The 9,986-nt window shown below is 38.1% G+C and overlaps 1 long non-coding RNA gene across 1 annotated transcript; it reads left to right on the forward strand.

Annotated features, from left to right (window-relative positions):
• Positions 1-635: 635 nt before the first annotated feature.
• On the forward strand, positions 636-6,544 carry LOC147756755 (uncharacterized). Its single transcript, XR_015324157.1, has 3 exons — positions 636-1,179; positions 1,550-1,727; positions 5,767-6,544. It is a non-coding gene; the product is annotated as an uncharacterized LOC147756755 (long non-coding RNA).
• Positions 6,545-9,986: the final 3,442 nt, after the last annotated feature.

Below are 9,986 nucleotides of genomic sequence, written 5' to 3' on the forward strand. Positions count from 1 at the left end.
CACCACCATTGTGCATTTTGCTTCTTAATTCTGTGAAGATTTAAAACACAACAATGCGACTTAACTAACCATATACGATTTTTTTTTGTTTCTTTTAAGCGAACGAAGGATATACGGTCAACTAATAGATGGCACGGGTATAATATAGAAAGGTTTTAATTTTTCTAGATTATTCAAGTGATCTCAAGGAATACACCAGCATATCCGTATTGTCAGCATGCACACTCTCATTATTTCCCTCTGCTTTAATTTTTATATAGATCACTACAATCAGGTAGTCGTGCTAGCTGATAACGTACGGCTTGTCAATACTTTTTCCAATATATTCATTATATTGTCCCCGTTTATAGAGTGACTAATACAGATTGTACAAAAAATGCAAATAAATATTACGCTACTACGACTAATTTACTCGGCAGTGCATTTTTCTCAATTTGACTGGAAGCATAGAAAAATATGTATTTTAAGATAATAAAACTACACTGGCTTAAAACAAAAAGGTTACTCGTAAATAAAAACTTGTTTTACCAAATATACTCTTGTGTGTATGTAATAGCTAATAATTGTTAAGTTAAAAAAGAAGGCAATACAGATAGGATGGCCTAATTGGGTATCTAACAAAAAAAACCCAATTCGAACAGAAAGAGCTTAGTGGACCGAAGATATGTGTTGCACATAGTCTGCAGGTATATCGCAGACAAGATTTAATGGTATACATTACAGTAGAGGATGCATACTTTTGTGCTACAATTTACAGGTTCTATAAGAAAAAAAAAGAGTATATCAAGAGGTGCAAGAAAAATTCTAAAAAAAAGTGCCGTCCAGGATTCGAACCTGGGATTCCCAACTTTTATGTGTAGCGCGTGTAATCGAGCGTGATACCACTTCACCAACGGCACCTGTGTCGCCAGTACGCACGTGGCTATCAAAACTGGAGGTGGAAAGAGAAGCAAAATCCAGAGACGTTCGTACCTTTATGAAGCAATGCAATGATGCTTAATTCGCGTAGAGAGAGTCCTATTGTACGCTGTACGCCTGTCAAACGACACAGCTATTTGGAGAAGGATCTTAAGCAACAATGTACACAACCGAATCGTGTGCGCATATATCTAGCATGCACGACTTCCATGACCATCGTCGTATGGATGTTTCTTCACGCATTCACAGCCATTACCCGTGGTATGACCATCTGGCATAAAATCTAACTTTAATGGCTTTCACGCTCACAACCATACGTGAAGATAACACCAGACGGCATTAAGAAATAGCCGCTTTAACAAGAAGCGCTCTTCGACAACAGAGATTGTCATTACATGTTAACTCGGATCTATCATTAGAATAATGTTCTTTTTTCTATCGCGAGTAGCCTTTGTTAAACGGAGCTGTTCGACGATCGGTAGTATCGCATTCCTTCCTTTCTAAGCCTGCAACGACTATGAGCGCAGTTTCTACAGAAAGAGTTTCAAGTACATTTACCCCCCATAGAGTTAGAGTGGTTGCTCTATTAAAAAACGACAAAAAATATTTTCGAACTGCCTGCTATTTTCAGGAGGCGGGACCGCTTCGTCAAGAGCATTATGTCCTTCAAACAAGAATTCGAACTGGTCATCAGTGACCCTCTGATACCAACTGTGCTCGCTGAAATATAGGCTTGTCTTGTTTTCTGTTCGGGTTCGACATGAGGGCCGGCAAATTGGAAGGCACCATCTAAATGTTATAAGGTTTAGGTAAGCTGAAAGTTCATTACCTTTTGGCGAACTAACCGAACACCCATATCCACAAGCTATGGCAGTGATAGAAGCACTGAACAACAAAACATTCTAAGTAAACTCTAAACTGTAACAGGAAGATGAAAAGTACGCCATAGTCAAACAATCACAACCAAGCACAATGACATTATACTATCTCAGTTAAATCTAAGACGTCCAATACTATGCACAGTCATTGGGATTCTTGTGTATTGATCAGATATTCTTATATCGCTCACTTAACAAACAACTGGTAATACGAACAGTGTACATGTGACTTTCAAATGCACACGACTTTTAGCTTAGCTAAACCGTTAACATGTATTTTATAGCAATACACTTACTTTTTGAATGTTAATAGGATCCGCTAAAAACGAACGATAAAATCATCAAGCTTATCTGCTTTAGGTATATTTATAAATTGAAATATTTCCAAAGAGCTGGCCGGGTGTGCAACTGATAAGAACGAATATCTTCAAAATGAGAGGGTACATTATGGCTTTCACTACATCATTTTGAAAAGTTATGAATATTTTAAACGAGACACTTTCAAATAAAAAAAAAAACGTTAGCAAAAGCAGTGGTATGCTAATGCTACAACGTCTGTTTCTACGATAGCAAACATTATCACGACATATCATGATTGTGTCATACGCTGATTATCAAGCTACTTTGTTATCACACGTTTTTACTATTATAATTTTTTCCTGAAATAATTAGTTGCTGCATCAGGCGTAGAGTGGAACAATGTGGACGTATATAAATACGCACAATGCGTACCGTAGAATAGCGGTTATTTGTGAAGTTCAGAAATCGAACTTGTCAACAGAAGTTAAACTTGGACTGAAATGGCCGAGTGACACGAGTTTACCAATAGCATTGAGTTGTTCGTTGTGTTTAAATACAACTGTGTACGGTGTACAAAAAAAAATTGATTCCCTGTTATGCCGATATATTGCGATGTGAAAGTAATTTTACGTTTAACTATTCGTAGTATAGTATCGGACTCCTAAAGGAAGAGCGAGGATTCAACAATTACCAACGGGTCCTCGTAAAGAGCTGTCTTTTCATAGCTAATCCTAACTCCTGTGTTAATTAATTCTATCGAACGTTAACGTCATGATAACTGCTCTAAGTTACTCGACAGTGGCGATCAATGAGAGAAACACATATATACGGATACACTTCAGCTGAGTACTGAATAATTGCAATAGTACCTATCTTTAAAGATAAAATGTATGTATTTTCCTTCGAAGCTTGTCGTTGCTCGATATGCTGCTTAATTTGTACTTGTCGCATGTGACGTATCAGTTTTATCGGAATGGGGGTAAGACTATGCCATCGGGTATAGAGAGATTCTGTATGGTTCAACTAGACAAGCCTGTCGCTGGCCTAGGTATTTGATCGGTTACTATATTACGACGAGTAATGGCTCATCGATAGGGTGAACGGAAGTGAGTGGAACAGACGAAGACAGTGCTGCTTGTAATCAAGAACAGAGGCACAAATAAACGCAAGTGGTCACCATAATGAAAATCTACGCAGGTGTACGCATTAACAATGCTGGCGAATATCACTGAGTGATCTTGACGAGGAAGACTCACCAAAAACTTTTTGAAAAACTCTTAAAATCCTAATGCTTTTAAGCTTCCTGAGCTTGTGCTCTTTCTATCCTTTGTGCTTTTAATTCTCTCCAGATCTATAGCTCTTGGAGCGAAGATCGATTTAAGAGTCTTACTCGATCTTCAATTAGTTTGCCTATGCGTTCAAGTTTTCTAGTCGTATCGACAAATGAAACTATCCTTCCAAATATCTGGCGGGTGCGTTGTGTCAAGCACAAAGCTGAAACGAAAAATGATTTACTTCAAAGCCTCTAAATGATTATAGGGATGTGCTTCTAGTACGGGCTAAAATTGCTCAAGTGAAACAATAATAATGAACAAGATAAGCCTTTTATAGGTAGAAGGTACCTGATATCCTTGAATTCCGAGTTTTTATTTCATGAATTTACTGCCATCCATATTAAATAACTTAGAAGAGTAAAAGCGAAGCATTTCGCTGGTCGCGAAACGTGCACACGCTGGATGAAAAAAGTGTTTTGTGTGTACCTAAAAGCCAAGTTTTGATTGCTTAGTTTTTAATTTTAAAGGTCGTCAAAGTTAAGCGTGATGCCATTCCATGCGTAATATAATATAAAAAATAAGTTGCACACAACCAGCCGTCGAATGCTATAATCAGCCATTTTTGTCTAACTTGTAGGTAAGTAAAGAAGAGTTAACGTACTCAAGATGCGGCTAACAATGCTTAGTGGTGTACCCTGTCTCCATACAGCGTCGGTCTCATAGGAAGCAAATGCTTTTGCTGAAGTACGTCTCTCCCTACCATCGTTTATTTCGCGAAATGTAAAACGCGAAAATCATATTAGTTCGGAGCGTTTTACGCATGATGCATGAAAGGCTTCTTTCCGTCCACGCACTGGATTATTTAACGCAACCTTATCCTGCAATTGACTAGGGAAAGATTTGACGGGAACCTCCCTGTTTTTTTAGGTTTTACATTTAGTAGTGTTGTTAAGTTCCACCACTATGGCTGGCTCCCAGCGCAAAACGAAAAGTGTTTATGCCCGCTTATGAAACTACACTTCCATGTTTATTAGAACTTCGTCTACGCAACTTTTTTACACACCATAAACCAACCATGGCACCATTTCACTATCGCTATTTATAATGGCCTTTTCACGATAGCTAATAGACGCGTCCGATGTCAAATCCAATGTAGTCGTGCCGAAAGTAGCTTATTTGGCTGACTAATTAAATAAGTAATCAAGGTCTCTTACACTCTTACGAAATGATTCGACGAGTGAACCCTGCGCTCATGACTATTTACGGACAAGATGGGATATTACGCGCAATTCTGTAAATATTATAGTCATATTTCCATAAAGTTTATGCTATTCTGTAAACCATTATGTACTAGTCCAGACCATTAGTACTTCTGCAAAACGTTCCGTTGGCGCCATCACTTGTCTGTTCAGGTTGACTTTTCGATTCCGCTGAGCCACTTAAAGGCCGACTCGTGACATGCAATCGCTGTTCTAGCGCGTTTGAGAACTTTATAGTCGAACAGCCCCTTTCGATTGCATTAAATCCTACGAGATGTCCAATTAGAAGATCAATTAAGCTATTGGCGGAAGGGTAAATATAGCGGCGTCTAATATTTTTTGACCTTTTTACTGTTACGCAGCGTTGACCGACTTTATTATTAGCGAAAAATGTTAATGTTGCCTAGTAGAACTGCAGTTAATTTGACAACCGATGGGCGAAAATTAAGCATAACATAATGATCCTTACTTTATATCACCTGTTGGGATCCAATTGAGAGGCGCAGATCGCTATCGAAACCAACAATAAAAATTTGATATCGATTTTGCCGCAAAAATGTTTAAGTAAATAATTTTACGTAAAAACAAGTAGAATCGCGCAAAAACTATATCTGCTTTGAGATCTATAGCTCTCTAATGTGTATTTGCGGCTATGTGATAACTGAAGATCCTCAAGCGATACTATTACCGCAGCAGCATCCATCTCGATACGTGCAACGCTTATGGGCGTTGTTCGATGTCTGGAACGTTTTTTTAAACTCATACGATATGCTGCATGTGATGCATGTATCCTATGGATGAAATAATGCTTCTGGAAAATTTAGTCAAGATTGTCGTTCAGAGTGAGTGTGTGTACATGAGCACCTTACATAAATCGCTGTGGGAATTGGACAAAAGAACTTTAAGTAGCAACTTGAAGCTATATAGCACGGATACTACTCAAAGGTTCGCTAGTCAATATTTCATCAATGGTCAACGTCTGCACCATCGATACGCAACTCTCCAGCAGCAGAAATGTACATCGACGATATCTGCACATGCGTACACTTACGGAATATGATTTTGTGCTAGAGATTCATATTGCAAGTTCTGCTCCCTGTAAATAGTAAAAGTTACATATGAAATTCCGTGTTTCAGGAGTCGTAGTCACGGTGGGTAAACAAGACTGACCGACTTTGAATTGATGGGCAAAAACTAACATATAAACATGACGTACGTACTGATGACCCTATGAAAATCATTGAGTGATCGGTGACGGAAGAAAGAAAATTTCAAGAAGCTCCGATTCTACCATGGAGAACGTTTGCAGTTTGTTCACCGCCGGACATATAAGTAATACTAAGTCAAATCTGACAAACCTAGTGGCAATAATTAGTAAACTATCACAATTGCCCGAAAATTTTTCAAGTTGAACATTGCCTATTTTAACAAACTGTGCAAGTAACCGTAGGATAACTTACGAGGCCACTGACGCATAGTTTAATTTCCTATTGAACTGAATAAGCCTAAATAAAATGAATAGTGTTTCAAGTTAACAACGCGCTAAAAAGCAATTACCTTTTCAATGAACATTAGAAACGTTCTCTTTTGTTACTTGCGCATAGGAGCTAAACATTCAGAAGTTCCTTAAAAACTGTGTGCCTTTCATTCATACCGTTATCGTACCTAGTTCGATTTTTCGGCGAAATCGACGACTACTCTAGGCTAACATCTGGACCTTCTAATGCATGAAAGCAGCTAAAAATATGTCATCAGTGAAGGCATCGTCAATTATAAGGATGCTTAATTTGGGCGATAATTGTAATTGCCAGGCGTCTATTATCTATAAACAGTGGCGCTGTGCGTCGAATTGTATGCCGCTCGTGTATGACAAGCCCCTTAAAAAATTGAATATTAAGGAAAGTGACTTCTTGATTATCTAATATCTCGTACAGTTTTTTTGTAAAAAAAATTATACCTGGTAGTAAAATCGTGTCACAAACTATTTTATAAATAATTAAATTTAGCTGTCCTTTTGCTTGCTTATTTTCTTAGATTTTGAATTATTACCTTCGAGCGGAATATTGTAGTAAAGGTATTTATAATAAGTATTATGGTACTGTTTTAACCTATCTGGCACAAATACCGTAATAATTAACTATAGGCCCTTAAGATGGTCGTAGTCCTTACGTTTTGTACTTGACGTTCGACATAGCTATTAGATGTTCCACCAGACAGCTGGGTCTTAATGGGGTGTCTATACTCGGATTCGAAGCGGGGAGTTAGGTCTCCGATGGAAAGCCTAAGGGCAAAACCCGATATAGTACAGTTTAATTAGGTCTCTTTCACAAGCCTATGCATACTAACCGTTGCGCGTTCTTGATAGAATGTGTTAGGGAAGTTCGGGGCTAACTATTATTTCAAAGGATGAAGCTAGACATGTTTGCAAACAAAATTATGGAGTGACGTTCTCATTGAATATCCAGTGAATACGCAACTCTCAAGTAAGAATATAACTTGCAATCTCAGGAATTCCGATTTTAGCCAGCTAGGTATCACAAGATAATTGAACTCGATTTCAGTGAAAGGCTTCCTCAGATATCTATATATGCAAGATTTAGTGAGGGGAACCATTCTCGATGCTTTTGGTGCTGATATTCTACTGTCTAGCTCTCTGGAATTTAAATTATATTGTGCTCTTGCTTGAGATACATGAATTTAATATTTAAGAAAACTTTTAATAATTTTCTATTCGGCCTAGATCTAAGGAAACATGGTCAATCTATCATCATTTTTACACACTAAGTAAGCCCAATGCTGCAAAATCCATGTCACCAATTCGGCTAAAAGCCTCGACGATCTGAGCCTATTTTTGGAAAATGCGATAGTAAAAAATTTTATAGATAAGGTAAATAATAGATGTAATAGGAAAGATAGTTTGGAAAGAACTTCTTTTTCTGTAAGTTTGATTGCGTATTCGTCGAATATCCCAGGAAAGATTCGCCAAAAAAGTGCCACTGACACAACCATACAATTGAGCTACTGAAGAGCCGAGAAAGCTCTTCTTCGTTAATTTAAGATAGCAATCATAGACAAATCAGTTGCTCTTAGGCTTCCTTGATTATATGTATTTTTTCTTTTATTTGCCCCTAAGCAAACATAACTAAAAGTGCACGACATGTCATCTCCATTAGGTCTTCTGTGCTTTCCAGATGACTTCCATATTGAAAATGCAATTATTAGTTTCTATTCTAGCTCCGGAGACATCTACGAAAATGCAACAGACATATAAAACTAAGTTGATGCTATGCGGAAATCGAACTTGCCTTATTCAAACTTAACTCAACTTACCAAGGGCCTTTGCCTTTTGTCTTCACGATATCACGTTCTGTGGAACCGTGACCTTTCCTCTAAAAAAATGCCACACGTTGCTATAATAGAGCCGTCAAATGAACGAAGGACACAGGTTTTTGATTTTAGGCCCTGCCGATTATATACTACGCGACAGGTGTAATCAAATAAAAAAACATAGTAAACTGAAGGTCTAGAGAAAAAAATCGTGTGTTGGTTATATTTTCAATAATTGCGCGCCTTATATCTTCGATAGTACCTCTTTATTAATGCGCGAGTTGAAATACGTTCTTCCTGGAAGGATTCAGGCTTGATTTACATATTTTCTGATATACTTACTGGTATACAAGGCTCTGCCTTGCATGTCCTTTGAAAACATGGGTGGAAACAAGATCCATGCTCGGCATTTTGTGAAGATCAAACGCTGATTTGGCGGCTGACCCGGCGTAGCTGTACCGAGGAGCTGTACATGGATCAGTCTATCATATTTAGCTATCATTTCGCTGTAAAAGATAATAGAAAATATTTTTTTCTCTTTAAGTATCCAAAATATAAATGATATTAATTAATTGCTTCGCGTAAAATAACTACTACTACGACTATTGTTTTCGTACTAAATACAATCACAAAGACTTACTTTGATATTTATGGTGACTATCATGATTAAATCTGTCTGAAGTCATTCATACAAGCTGAATTTTAAGAGGGTTTGGGTACGTACTTTTCCACAAGATCTATGCAGGCTGACCAATGTCTAATGTATATGCAATGGGATGTCTAGATAAATTTGTTGTTAGCTATAATTTTTTGAAGAGCGAATGTGGAATCAATGATACGTGATTTCTACACTTGGACTCATAAAAGAGGTGCAGTGGTAATCAACGTTCATCATATAGAGTTCTCCAATAATAACAAATCACAGTCCTCTAGCTCAGACTGCAAATTTCTCGGCAACAGGCTACTTCTAAGCAAAAAAAAACATGACCAATCCCCTATTGGTCCTAGGCACTAGTTGATGCAGATGTTTGTCATCAATTGAACCGAATCGAAAATAGCTCGTATCGCATGGCTTCTCTCTCTATTCTGTCTGCTGAACGTTATGGCACTTGCACTTGTATAATAGATTTTTTAACCTGCGGCTTACTCTCAGCCTCTACGTCTTGTACATTAATGAGGTGTTACTATAAAAGTCATCCAGGAATGGGCCCAAAACGTGATAACGTCCACTGCACCTAGCCACCATAACCGATAGAAACTGTGGGCTGTCAATACTATATTCCATTGGCTTTCCGTACAACACGGGTTTGGTCTCTATCGTTGGTGAAGCCCTGCTTGGTCCTTTGTAGTCGAGCCTTCTCTTTTATCCCTTGCTTCAGCACTGCCAATTACGCTACTGGTAGTAATGATTACCAGAGAGTAGCCTGTCACCCGCGACGATCTCGCCCCTATTGGCTTGTTTCTTGAGGCAAGGTGACCAGTAGCGTTTCTGTTTTCGGCCTGATCTCCGGAGAGTTGGTCAGTGACCTTGTCTTTTAATTTGGTCGGTTTCACAGGTCACTGTCAAAACATTGAAAAGAGATTGACAGTACATCGATTAGCGACTAGGCGTCCCATAATCTATTCTCACCCGAAATAGGAGTAGTTTAGCCATATGTATAACCGTTTCTGGCAAAGGTATGCCATGTCCGAACGTGCAAAGTTCTCAAATTCTATAATGTATATGCATCTATTATTATTTGTATCATAGCAAAGACAAAACCCACAAGTTATAATTATATCGGTTTACTACGTGGTACTTCCCAGATACAATTTGCGTTGTATAACACTGACTGTGAATCTGTTACGTAGTACTTACCGCTTTCGCTAAGTGAAACCTTTATCTTCCGCTTATGTTGGAGCCATGAATATTACTTAGGTACAACACTTCAATATGTAGATTTTATAGTCGCTCACTTATCTCACATGGTTTATTTGAATATAGTTGTGACAAGTTGATTTCGACTACCAAGTAAGATACCTATGCTTAA

The sequence above is a fragment of the Varroa destructor genome, unplaced genomic scaffold (assembly GCF_002443255.2).
Source record: "Varroa destructor unplaced genomic scaffold, Vdes_3.0 BEIS01000003.1, whole genome shotgun sequence".
Classification (NCBI taxonomy): Eukaryota; Metazoa; Arthropoda; class Arachnida; order Mesostigmata; family Varroidae; genus Varroa; species Varroa destructor.